Source organism: Vicugna pacos, chromosome 23, assembly GCF_048564905.1.
Source record: "Vicugna pacos chromosome 23, VicPac4, whole genome shotgun sequence".
NCBI classification, from domain to species: domain Eukaryota; kingdom Metazoa; phylum Chordata; class Mammalia; order Artiodactyla; family Camelidae; genus Vicugna; species Vicugna pacos.
In genome coordinates, this window is record NC_133009.1 from 5,549,553 (window position 1) to 5,562,931 (window position 13,379).

The following is a 13,379-nucleotide window of genomic DNA, read 5'->3' on the forward strand; positions in this document are numbered from 1 at the left end:
ATTTTATTGACTAGGAAAGCAGCTATTTCTGTAGCTGATCAATTATTTGTGAAAGCTTGAAAGTTGGGGAGGTAGGTGTCGCTGAGCTGGGACAGCGGTTTTTCCTGATTGGAATTAGAAATTCCCTTTGCCTGTTTGGAAAGACCAGGGGGCTTTCTCTCAGGGATGGGAGACGGTTGAGGAGAAATGGTCCTTCTCGGAACTGGGTCTTCCTGTAGGAGAGGGCCATCAAAGACTTCTCAATGCCCTGCAGCTCTGAAACGTCACCCACCCCTGGGCCAGGGCTCTGACTCTGACATTGGCAGAGGGGACGGGAGTTGCCTTGTACAAGCCAGGTCCCCACCGCCCACCCTGAAAACAAGCCAGCACCCAGATTCCCAGTCCTCTTCCTGTGTCTCAGAACGTCCTGCTTCAGGTCACTGCGGAGGCTGAGCACAGCCCATGGGGCCTGGGAATCCGTATTTTAACAAACCTGGAAACTGGCCGTGATCACCAGAGTCTGAGAACTTACTCCTGGTGAGGGCCCTTGACGTACCTCTAAGAAGCTGCTGCCTGTAGAGGAATTTTACACTGTTGGGCAGGCAGGCAGCTTCTCTCTGGGGTGCAGACCTCTCTCTGTCTCATTCTGCCTCCTTTTGGCTCTAAAATCCTCCCCTCACTTCTTCTCAAAAGAACTCCCCGTGTTTTTCAGTCTCTTCCCTTCTCACTCCAGCCTCCAGCCCTCTCCCCGCACTAATCCCACCTTCTCAATTTCACCTTTTCCCCTCCAGGGCATTTAGGTCAAGCTGAGAGAATGAGTCATTCTAGGGTTGGGGAGGGGGCTTTAAGTCCATAAATGGACAAAAACTCTGATTTCAGGTTTCAGCGTCTAGGAAAGGGCCAGCTTCTCCCCTCTGTCTCCCTTCCCCCAAAGGAATTCCCCAGAGAAAAGGAAGGCGTTGGGGGTGGGGGTAGTGCTGGCTTTGACCAATGAAATTCTGGAAATGGCAGAGTTTTTTAGGAGATAGGAGACTGACTCAGCTTCCCTGATAAACAGACAGTGCCGGCCAGGATTTTCCCAGCTCAAGAGACCAAAACTCCCATTTCCGGGTGGAAGTGAGGGCTCAGCCGGCACCACCTCTTCCCTACTCCAATACCTTCTCCTCCTGATAAGAATGCCGGCTCCAGGCGGCACTGACCTGGGCGCTGGACAATGGGGGCACTCAGCTATCCCAGCAGGGCTGACCACATGACTTCCCCAGGGGCCCTGGAAAGGGTGCAGTGACCTTTCAAATCTCCCTCGCTGGATTCTGAATCACCCTCCGGCCTGGCCTGCAGTGTATCTCGGTCTTCTGATCCTTGGCTGTGCCCGTCCATCAGGTGGGCCCCTGGTCGGTAGCAGCTTCCTACAGGAAGCAGGCCAGCCCCTGGCATGGAGCCCCACTCTGCTAAGGGACCCTTTGCTTGTTCTGCCTCCCAGCCCAGTGCCCAGTGAATGGAGAAGCCAATGGCCGGGTGGCGCCTGCGGAGAGCCTCATAAGGCGGCCAGGTTTCCCTTGAGAACTCTTCACCAATCAGGGTCTGCGACACACATGGCTGCTCAGAAACCTTGTTTGCAGCAGACCCAGAAGGCTCGGGGACAGACTCTCAGAGCTCCAGGAGATGAACAGACACAGCCAGAATGCCAGTGTGTTGATTTATAATGAAAAATACAATTGCTGTCAAGCCAGCCAGACACTTGGGATTGCTGATGAGCGTGCTCCTGTCTGTGGGCCATTGCACACAAGAGGAGGCCGAGGTTCAGTGGCAGGGTTACTGAGAGAGCGTGAAAGCTGAGCACGGAATGCTCTGGCCACGAACGGTCTTCATGGAGTGGACGCACCGAGTGGCCATGTTTGAGACACCCTTCCCCAGTCCAACTCTGGAGAGCCTCCCACACGCATATTTGTTGCCCCACAGACAAGCTCCCTGGCTTTGCACATTCTTTCTTCAGGCTGAGCACAGTGCAGTCAGTCACTTTCCCAGCCCACTCATACCAGTCCTGTTGCCGTAGGATTAAATGAGATGACACGTGAATGGGCTTTGTAAGCAACACCTCACCAAAGAAAACGAAGCAGTGGGAACAGACACTCAATAAATGTTTAATAAAGGGCCTCCACCTGCTCTCCTGGCCCTAACCCCTTACAAAGGGGAACCTGATAGTTAAGTCAGTGAAAATCCTTCCCCTAATAACCCATCAGCATGGATTGAGATCTTACTTTGTTCTAGGTGGCATGGAAAATAAAGGCAAGGCTCCCTCTCTCAAGGAATTTATATATAATAAAATTGAAGCTATAAAATCACACCCTCAGGATGATCGTGAACAGCACAGAGGTGAGTATGCTAAGGGTGTATGTCTGGCCCAGAAAATGTGTCAGACACTCGTGTCCCATTGGTCTTGGTTGTAATGAGACCACTTGCGTGGATGAAGGACAGACCACTGGCTCTGCTGGGTCCCTCCTCTTTGGTCACTGGATTGATCAGTAAAGGAATAAGCCCCCCTAACTGAGGGCTCTCGGCGCCTAAGCCCTGAGGCAGGGTCTCCGCTGAGTCCACTTGGATGAGATGCGCGGGCCCAGCTGTCATTCTCACAACCACCAGTCGTGGCAGGAAAGGACAGTGAGGGTCAGAATGAGCAGGTGTGCACCGGGTAGGGATGGGAGAGAGAGCTGGTGAGCTCCCTCCGTGCCAGCCATGGTTGGGGCAGCAAGCCCATTGGTTCGTTGACACTGTCCCAAGGAGTTCGTCTAGCCTTTTCTCCCTGCCTGGAGGAGTTACCTTCTTTTGAGCTTCTGAGAGCCTCAGGGTGAGGCAGAGTTGCAGCGCTGTCTCTTTCTGAGTTAGCTTGGTCTGCGTCACGGCTTGTGTCCCATGCATAAGCTCCTCAGGCCCCAGTCTTTCTAGACCCATTTTTTTCCATCCCTGCCAAGGCACCAGGCAAGCCCCAGCCTCAGCCTCCTCTCACCTCCACTACTTGTCTCAGAAATAAGAACCAGCTTGGAATCACATTAAGTCCTGTGTGCAGAGCTTACCCGGCCCAAATTAATGTAAGGGGAGGGGGTTGCTGAAGTCTCTGGTGTTGACCTAGAGCACCAGTTCTCAAAGTGTGGCTGGGACCCTTGGGAGTCCCCCAAGTCCTTTTCAGAGGATACAAGGTCAACTCTGTTTTCATCATAAGATGAAAGCATCACTTGCCTTTTTACTTTCATTCTGAGTGTACAGTGGAATTTTCCAGAAGCTTCACAGTGTGTGATATCGTAACAGACTGAGTGCTGAGGGAGACATAAGAATCCAACTCTGCATGGCAACGTGGACTTACTTAATATACCACACTGCATGCTTAAAACAGTTAAGATGGTAAAAAAATTTTTATTGATGTGTAGCGGATTTACAATGTTAGTTTCAGGTGTACAGTAAAGTGACTCAGTTATACATATGTATACACATATATTTTCAGATTATTTTCCATTATAGCTTGTTATGAGAAATTGAATATACGTCCCTGTGCTGAGCAGTAGGTCCTTGTTGTTTATCTATTTTGTGTATAGTAGTGTGTATATGTTAATCCCAAACTCCTAATTTATCCCTTCCCCCTCTTTCCCCTGTGGTAATCATAGTTTGTTTTCTATGTCCGTGAGTCTATTTCTGGTTTGTATCTTTTTCTTAAATTTCACATCTTTTTTTTAGATTTCACATGTAAGTGATATCATATGACATTTGTCTTTCTCTGTCTGACTTATTTCACTTAATGTGATGATCTCTAGGTCTAAGATGGAAAACTTTGTTATGTATTTCTTTTACCACAATTGCATTTTTTAATTTTAAGAAAAGAGTCAATCTCTTTTTCATTAAGCCAAACATTAAAGACATTTGCAAAAAATGTAGAACAACGCGACTCTTCTCTTTTGTTTTGGGAAATATAACTATTTTTGTTGAAAGGTTTTGTATATATAACATGAGTTATTACTGTTACTTTTTTGAACTGTTATTTTAAAATAAATTAATAAATATTTTTAAATTTCTGTTTTAATTTCTAATACGGTAAACATCAACTCACCGACGTGAAAGCAGTTGGAGTGTCCTCAACAAGTTTTTAGAGTGTAAATGGATCCGGAGACCAAAACATTTAAAAACTGCTGCTCTGCTGAGAAGGAAAACAGCAGGTAGAGTTGCCAGCTAAAATACAGGATGCCCAGTTAAATCTGAATTTCGGATAAACAGCAAGTAATTTTTTAGTATAATATAGCCTGAGACAGGCTGAACTAAAAAAATGACTTGCCGTTGACCTGAAGTTCGGATCTGAATGGGGGTTCTGTATTTTTATTTGCTAAGTCTGGCAACCCTAACAGCAGGGAAGACCTAGATTAGGCTGAGAACTTGGGTCAGATGTTGGGATCCTGATCCAGGAAAGGATGGAGAAATTTTCAACCTGGAAGCTTTTAGAAAAGTGAACAGGTCTGAGGGCACTAAATGCTTAGGGCTAGAGGTTCCAAGGATCTTCCCTGAGCTGGGCCCAAGATTCCCTGACCCCTCAAGAAACCCAGGCAGCCGGAGGATGAGCAAAAGCAGTGGAAAGCGAAACCCAGCATTGGTGTTGTTATTAAAAGCAGGAAGTGACACTGGGTGGGTAAAGGCTGGTGGGGGCAGGGGAGGACTGAGGTCTCTGGAGGATGTCAAATACATGAGGCAGTGAGGTCATTCAGCTATCCCTGCGCTGTGCTAAAAATAATTATGGTTGTCATAGGGGTGAGAGCCGTCAGGAAGCCAGGGGGTAAATCTCGATGTCTGGGTGGAGCTGTGCGGAGGTACAGCTGGGCCCGCTGGGGCTTCAGGCCAGGTGGCAGGAAAACCTAAGATGCACATTTGGGGCTAGAAATAAACAGAGACAAAGACCTGGTTTCAGAAGCAGCCCAGGGGAGAAGGGCGCACCCCTCCCCCTAAAAGAATGGAGGCCAGTGAGAGGTCCCTTCTCCCATCAGCACGGGGAAGCTCTCAGAAGCTCTTTCTTTTAAGAGAGGCAAGGATGCCCCAGAAATAAGACTGACAGGGAGGTTGCAGTACTTCCCCACTGCCGTTAACATATATTGAGCATCTACTGTGTGCTTGGCATTGTATCCAGCCCTGAGGATCCTGAATTGAATAAAATACAATTCTTCCTGCCCAGAGCCTGGAAATCCAGTGGAGACAGATGCATAAAACCAACATGACTTTATGAATTCATTGTGATGAGAGTTCACGATCAAAAGCCTGAGCAGCAACCTACCCACTGCAAACCTGAGCCCCTCCCTCAGTAACCTCCAGCCCTAGCCCAGGCTGCAAACCAGCTGAGGATGGAGACCCACCCAGCTGCCTGCGGAGCAAGTATCCAAGTTCCAGACCCCTTCTCCACCCAGACATCTTTGCCAATTGTTTGGAGCGAAGGAAAATAATCCAGTTGGGGGAAAGACATAAAAATGAGTTTCCTTTCCTGAACCTTCTCCTTCACCCATCACAGCCTGGGAAAAACCGTTAGATGCTTCTTGTGAGGGTTTCAAAGGCCATTATTTGCTTCCCGTTAAAGGGGGAGTGGGAGAGGGGGTCTGGCCTTATTTGGCCATGGAGGTTTTGGATCCAGCTGGAAGTCACAGAGCAAGCAGAGGCAAAAGACAGTCCATCATTTCTGGTGTTTAGAGCTTACCGAATGAACGTGGATTGAGCCCTACTGCCAGGGGCCAGGGTGAGATAGAGTCCCAAGTGCCGGCCTGCTAGAGACACAGTCGTTACAGGGGTCATATAGTGACCAGATGGTGCCTGAGTGGATTGTGAACACAGGGCTGGAGCAAGCGCTCCACCACGGGACAAGGGGGAAGGCTTCATGGAGGGAGTGAGCTGGCCGTCCAGGGCTTTCTCTGTCCCCGGGTTCCTGGGGTTCAGGCTCCAGGCTTGATTTCTGTGCATGTCCTCCCCACCCACAAGCCACAGCCTGGCAGCTTGGCCCCTCTATGCTTTGCCAGGAGGGAAGCTGCTAGAAGCACAGCTCAGCAAGGAGGCAGGTTGGGTGTGCCTGCGCGGAGCAGCGGCAGGAGCCCGCTGGGCACGGCCAGGACTGGCCAGGACTGGTCTCCCCCACGGCCAAGTGCAGCCAATTCTCTGCTGTGTCTTCCCCCCTGGCGGGCAGACTGTTGGGCTCCTCTGAGGCCCCAAGTGGGTAGGAGAGTGTTGACTCTGCCCAGATTGGCTGTGTGACCTTGGTCAAGTCACAAGGCCTTGACCTCCTATTTGTTCAGTTATAACCTGTACTCTCAGGTCCACCTGAGGCAATCCGTGTGAGCATGCTTTGGGAGCTGCAAAACACAGCACGGGCGTGAGAGGCTGTGACTTTGGCCCCCACAGTTAGAACAGGGAGGCTATCTCAGAGTTTATTTTTCAGGAACCATCTTTCAGATGGGGATTCCTAACCTGGGGTCTGGCTGTTCTGCAGGGAGTCCTGGCGTTATTTGCAGGTGTTTTGAATAGGTACACTTTCTGGGAGGAGGATGCAGACTTTCTCATCAGACCCTCAAGGGAGTCCACAAGTGAAAACCGATTTTAGAGCCGTGCCTGAGCCTTGGGCTTCATCCATGGGGGTCACCTGCTGGGGAGCCCACCCCAGGCAGCCAGAGGCGCTTTCAAATCTTTGGAGGCAACAGTCATGCAGGCTGGGTCATCTCTGCATACCTGCTTATCATGGACGTGGCTAAACAGCCTCATGGGGTTCAAAAACGCCAAAGAGGTGTTTGCTGAGCCCAAGTTCAGTGTCGGCCAGCAAGACAACAGAGCTCATGGAATCTACATTGTGCCAAAGTCTGGGAGGCAATAGTTCAGTACTGTTCTCTATGCTTGCCTGATTTTGGCTGGAATGCCTGACCCCATTCTAGATACCATGTTAGAAGAAGAATGCAGGTAAAGTGAAATGTTTCCAGAGGACATAGTCCAAGCTGTCAAAATGTCTTGAAACCAGTCTTAGGAGGAATGACTGAAAGAACCGAGGGTATTTGGCTCAGAGTCAAGAATTATAGACTAAATGGAGATTGGGAGTGAACATTAAGTTCTTTACTGTTTAGTGGATTATAAGGGAGGCAGATATTAATTCAGCAAAACATCAAGTTTTTGAAGTACTGTTTAGTGGATTATAAGGGAGGCAGATATTAACTCAGCAAAAGGAAATATTTTCTAACAGTGAACTCTGTCCTTCACAGAGTGAATGGACTGGAACTCCCCACTGCTCCCCATTTTTGGTCTTTTGGAAGGGAGTAAATTGCATGGTCCAAGCTCTATCCCAGAAGAAGATGAAGAAAGGACAATGACCACTCTTTCCTGGGGACTCAGGGAGAGTGGGTGTTGCCTTGTAGAGGGGAGAAGGGGCAGGACAGGGAAGAGCAGGACACGGACGAGCAGGCCAGATCTGGGCGCCCGTGGCTTCTGTCTGCCTTCACAAAGGAGTCTTCTCTGACTGCTTGGATCAGCTGTGATCAAATCCCTCCCTCCATGGACCCTGAGGTGTTGCATGGAGCAGGGAGCTGGGCTGGGTGAGGAGAGAAGAGGCTGGTGGCAAGAAAGGCTGGTCTCCAGACCTCTTGGCGGACAAGCTGGGCTGTCCTAGGCCAGGCCAGAGGGGCGGGGATGGGAAGATGGCTCATTGGTGAGTCACCCATGGCCATTGTCTGTTCTTGCTCCCTCTGGGGGAGGGTGGCTGGGGGAGACAAGGCCTCTGGCCAGCTGGGCCTGTGAGGGCAGGTTCCCACTCCTGTCCTCACAGCTCTGGGGGCCTCCTGGCCCACCACCTAGCAGGGCAAGGCTGGTGAGCTTGCCTCAGATGGATGCTGAGGAGGACGATGTCCAACTCCGTTCACTCTTTGTTAAGGGCTCGGGGTGGTCACACAGCAGAGTCCAGAGGCCCGGCCTGGGGGAGAAGCTACCTGGCTCTGTCTGGCACAGCCAAGGAAGCTGGCAGGTGTGTCCCCTCTCTAGTGACCACACCTGAGCCTGTGAGGCGCACCCTCCTGGTCACACCCTTCCTAAACCTCTTTCCAAACCTGCTCTCACCAAGCAGGCCTGTTGAGCCCAGCGCCCCACCTTAGGGCCCCAGGGGAGCCTAGGGAGAGTGAGGCAGCTGGTCTGAGTGAGGGCCTGGTCTGGTCTGAGGGGCAGGGCTTGCCTCCTGCCTTTAGTCGAGTCTGGGTCCCTGACGTCTCCTGGGGTTGGAGGTCACAGAGGCGCAGAATGACAGACTATCAGGGTTGTTATGTACGTGGGGAAGCTGAGGCCCGCAGAGAGCGGACACAAGCAGCCAGACTCCCAGTCTGCAGTGCTGGGGGAGGCAGGACCCCCGCTGCCCCCTGGGCCTGGCAGGCCTCTGACTCTGGAAAAGTCTGAGGTTTAGGGCCACCTTGAAGTTCTGCTGCCTCCCTTGCTTCTTGGTTTCTCTTTGGACCCATCTGAAGGTGTTGTGGAGCTTACGGACGAGGTTAAGAAAGGGATTGTCCTGTGGGGACAGCAGCGTGGGCTCTGGAATCAGACAGGCACAGATTAGAACTCTGGTTCCTGCCACCTCCCGCCTGCAGGACCCTGAGAGATACCGAGATCTTTATGAGCCTCGGCTTTCTCATCTGCAAAATGACAGTAATTACTATCTCGAAATGTAAACTGTGTTACAACTATTTTAAGTATGTTAACTCATTTAACTCTCACAGCAACAATTTGAGGTAGATATCCCCAACCTTCAGATGAGAAAACTGAGGCCCTGGGAGGTTAAATCTGTAGTGCAGGATGCCGGGAATCCTGATGAACTGAGTGGCAGAGCTGGGGCGGAACCCTGACTGTCTGATCCCAGGGTCTGCGCTCTGGACCACCCTGCTCTTCCGCTGCTGCCTCCCAGGATGGCTGGAAGAAATGATGCGGTGAATGAGATAAAAGGACCTAGAGCACTTTCCCCAGGCCCTGATGTGTTGCAGGGAGCAGGGGACAGGCTGGGGGATGGAAGAGGAGAGAGGGGCTTCTCGGTCCGAAGCAGAGGCTGCTGAGCCCAGGAACCCACCCTGAGGACCCTCAGCTGCGCCTGTGGCGCTTTGGGGGAGTGGAAGGGGAGGGACTGGAAGTCTTCTGGAAGGCGGATGAGGGCAAGGGCCAGAGAAACGGAGATTCTGTGGTTAAGGCAGCCCGGCAGTGTCCCTGAGAGGGTGGGGCTGAGGGAAACCCAGACTCAACAACCCAGACTCAGGAGGAGTATATGCCAAGCTGCTGACAGCTTTCCTCTGGGACAAGAATTTTCCCTCGGGGGTGGAGAGCACACGCTTAGCACACACAAGGACCTGGGTTCAATCCCCAGTACCTCCTCAAAAGCAAATGAATCTAATTACCCCTCCCCCCCACAAAAAAAGGTTAATTACCCTCCATGCTCCTGTACGGTTTGCACTTTTTGCACCGACTGTGCATTAATTGAATTTTCTTTTAATAAATTGTTTCTTGTTCTTTTGTGGATGGTTGGAAGGGGAAGTAATTAGGTGTATTAATTGATTTAGTTTTAGAGGCACTTAGCGTGCACCCTACCACTTGAGCTATACCCTCCCCCTGAATTTTCTTTTAAAGGAAGAATAGACTGAAAGGCTGTAAGTCAAACAGTAATAGTGGGTGGAGGAGATCACCTATGATTTGAGTTCCCTTGTTAAATTTTCTATGTATTAACAATACTCAGAAAAATATTATTAAAGTGAGATTACATACGTAAAGTGTCGGGAGCAGCAGTCCGGCCACGATGGAAAGGGGCTCCGTCTGTGCTGTCTAGCGCAGCTGACGCCAGCCACGTGTGGCTCCCGAGCCCTTGAAATAGAGCTAGTGCAGCTGAAGAAAGGAATTTTTAATTTTATCGAATTTGGACTAATTCACATTTAATTTGAAATAGGCCTGGCTTTTGAGGGTTCAACAAGACAGGCTGTGGACGATGATGCTGGCCTTTGAAGCCAGCCTGCTGTCCCCGTCACCAAAGGAGCCCCTCCCAGTGAGTGCTGTCTCCCTGCCTCCTCTTGCCTCCCTGGCTTCAGAGATTCCTCTGGTCAGGGCGGGGCCAGGGCCCCCTCTGCCTACTGCAACCACCTCACCTTCCTTCTCTGACCACGCACAGAGCGCAGGTCCTCCTCAGTGAAACCCCTCCAGCTGGGTGTGTCATGGTGTGGACACCTGCAGGTGACAGCCCAGGCTCAGCACCACTCGCTGTGGTGATCTCTGGCAAGTCACCACCCCTTGCCGGGCCTCAGTTTCCTTATCTGTATAATGGGAGTGCTGGCCAGAGATTCCCTAAAGGCCTCACGGCCCTTCACCTAGCTGCAGAGGTCACAGGCTGGGATCACTGGGCATGGCCAGGTATACTGGGCATGGCTGGGCAAGAGGGACCTAAATGAGGTAACAAAAAGGACTGTCTGGCTGGAAGGCTTACGAGGCACTAGGATGGGTGAAAAATGTGTGATGAAAGATGTGTCATCGAGGGAAGAGAACTTTGCTAATCCAGCTCCCCTCCGGCGGTTAGCTGCTCTTTCTTAGATCATAACTCCGGTTTTGCAGTTACCAAGCTCTATTTTTATTTGTCTATTTTTATCTCTGTCTTTCGGGATAAATTTCAAGATGTTCAGAGAGAAAGAGTTCGTCTAGTTCACCTCAGTATCCTTCATCTCTTACATAAGCAGATGTTCACACAGGTTTGATGAACAGATGAATAAATTGTTTCTTTGGACTCTCCCAGCCTGTTCCCTCTCGAGTTGGCATTAAGCTCCGTGCCTCGAAGGACTCAGCTTTGGGGAAAAATAGAGTCAGTGGAATTTGTAGAAATTTTGTTTTCCCTTTCTGCCTCTTTGAAAGTGTCTTTTTCTCAACCTCCCAAACCTTAAACTTCTCTCTCTCTGGCAGAGTAAAGAAAGTGTCCAGTGGGATAAACTAATTCATACTAAGATGTGAATGGCTCAGCGTTTACCCCCCACCCCACAGGGGCACCTACATTTGTACATGTAAGAAGCAACGCTTAACCTGTGGGTGTGAGGCTTCAGTTACGGAAGCAGCGTTGTCAGCAAGCCTGGGTTTGTCCTGGCTCTGCCGTGTGCCAGCTGTATCCATGAGTAAGTTCCCCTCATCTTTCTGAGACTAGGTTGCTGTCTGTAAAATGGACTCTAATGACCCCTCTCCAGCCACCCACAAGTGTTATGGTGGAGAAAAAATGAATCTGTGCACACAAAAAGCATTTGTTATCTGTGAGGTCCTGGACAGAAAAAGGGATTAATATCGCCATGACTTTGGGCCGAGGTGGGGCCTCCCCACACCCTTAAGTCTTACGTGAGCAGATGATGGCTGTGCGTGGAAGCTACCTCCTTTTTAATCTTACAGCTGCCAAGCGGAGAAGGGACCCCTGGCGTATCCCTCGTCTTTAGCCCCACCCCCAGGAGAGGGTGAGAGGGAGCCCCCCCCCCCAGAGCCCTTGGCGCCAACCTGGCTCTGTCACTCACCTCCAGATGCACCCCCGGCCTGGCATCCAGCAGTGAGGACCCCCGGGGGGGTTAGGACGCAAGTCCCTGGCTCCTGTCAGTGCTTTCTGTTCCTGCTCACGGGCCCTCACCCAAGCCAAGCCTCCCCTGCCCCACGTGGGGAGCCTGCCCTTGAGTTCACTTCCGAGACACCTGGATTTCCCAGAGACTCCCTGCCTCGTCATTCTCTCCATCCTGAATTCTCCATTTGTGTGGAGATGGAGACCCTGAGGCCCAGAGAGCTTACCTGACTTGCTCCGTAGCACGCAGCAGTTGAGTGTTAGCCCCAAGCCCCTAGACTTCTGGATTGTCCCAGCTCTTCCTGAGAAGAGTGGCCGTCCTCTCCTTGTTCTCCCCAAGCACCCCTCACCTTCCTTTTTGCTTCCAAACACAAACAACCCCTCTGTAGGCCCCAAGCCCCAGAAGTCCTGGAATGGGGGTTCCTTTCCCCCTCCCTATTCCTTCAATGAGAAGTGGGGAGAGGCCTTAGAAGCCACTTCCCCAGGTGTCCTTCCCTCTGGGGTGTGGATCGGGCAGCACGGATGCTTGAAACGACTGCATATGCCCTCTAGCCATGGACCCAGGCCTCTGTCTCACCTGCAAACCCAGGATCTGACCAACACCGTCCTGCTGTAGGACACTCTCCCCTCTTGTCTCTACCCGTCCTCCAGGGCTCTGCGAAGCCTCCCCGAAGCTCCCCATCAGAATGGAGCTCTCCCTCCCTGGACCTCCCACCCCAGCCCCTGATGTAGCTTTTATCTCTTCCTGCCTCTGGGTCAGAGGTGCGCACACACATTTGTGTGTGCGTGTGTGTGTGTGCACGCACGCGCATGAGTGTGTGTCCCCACTAGACTGCATGCTCCATGAGGGCATAGACCATGTCTTGCTCTTTTGTGTGTCCCCAGTTCCTAGCACAGAGCACATTTCTTGAATTTAATTGAACCTAGGGCCGGGTGGTTTAGGAGTCACACACCTGGACTCCAGGCTGCCAGAGTGTGACAAGAGCTCCAATACCAGCAGGGGAGGAAATGGAGAGGAAGGAGCAGGGCTCCTGGCCAGCCCCTTCCTCCTCGGCATCCAGGCCGCCACCTCTCACATCCCTCTACACTTGGCCTGGCTGAGAAGCTGAGGAGGAGGGGACCAGCCAGACACATAACAGGTCTGCACTGGTGACTTGTCTCTTGCTTGTTTATTTAATGCCCAGTTTCCTGGGCAATCCTCTCCTCCTCACAGGCACCTCAACTCTGGGTGCTGGGAGCTGAGCTCTACTAGAAAAAGAACACAAGGACCCCAGAGCGTGGTACCGAGACAACTCAGCCTTGCTGGAGGAGCCCAGAGGACAGAGCGCCCAAACCTGCCAGAGACCCAGATCTTTTTAAAGCGTTTACTTTCATCCTATCTGCAGTGAGCTGAAATTGCTACAAGAATGACCAAAATAAGACAACCATGGAAACTTTAGGCTGGGAGGTTGGTGGGCAGCTGGGCCCAGGCACCCAGAGTTTGTGGAATCTCCTCTATGTACTTTTGGAGGCAGAGTCAACTTGGTGGATGGCTGTCTGGAGGCAGGGGCATGGCTGAGATGGCCTGTCCAGCACCACTGGGCCCAGGTTACCTCATCTTGACAGCTCGCCTTGGGAGGGCAGGGGAACCAAAGACAGGGATCGGCCGCCGGGAAGGGAGGGCTCTTCTGGGAGGGCCCGAGTGTGGGAGGCAGATCTGCTGTCACCAGTCTGGACTGCCTTCCGACTCAGGTCCTGCTGGCAGGTCTGGATGTGTTGGGGCAAGTCCCAGCCTCCCCTCCCTCCCCACTGCTGTCCCAGCACGCCTGGTAGAGGG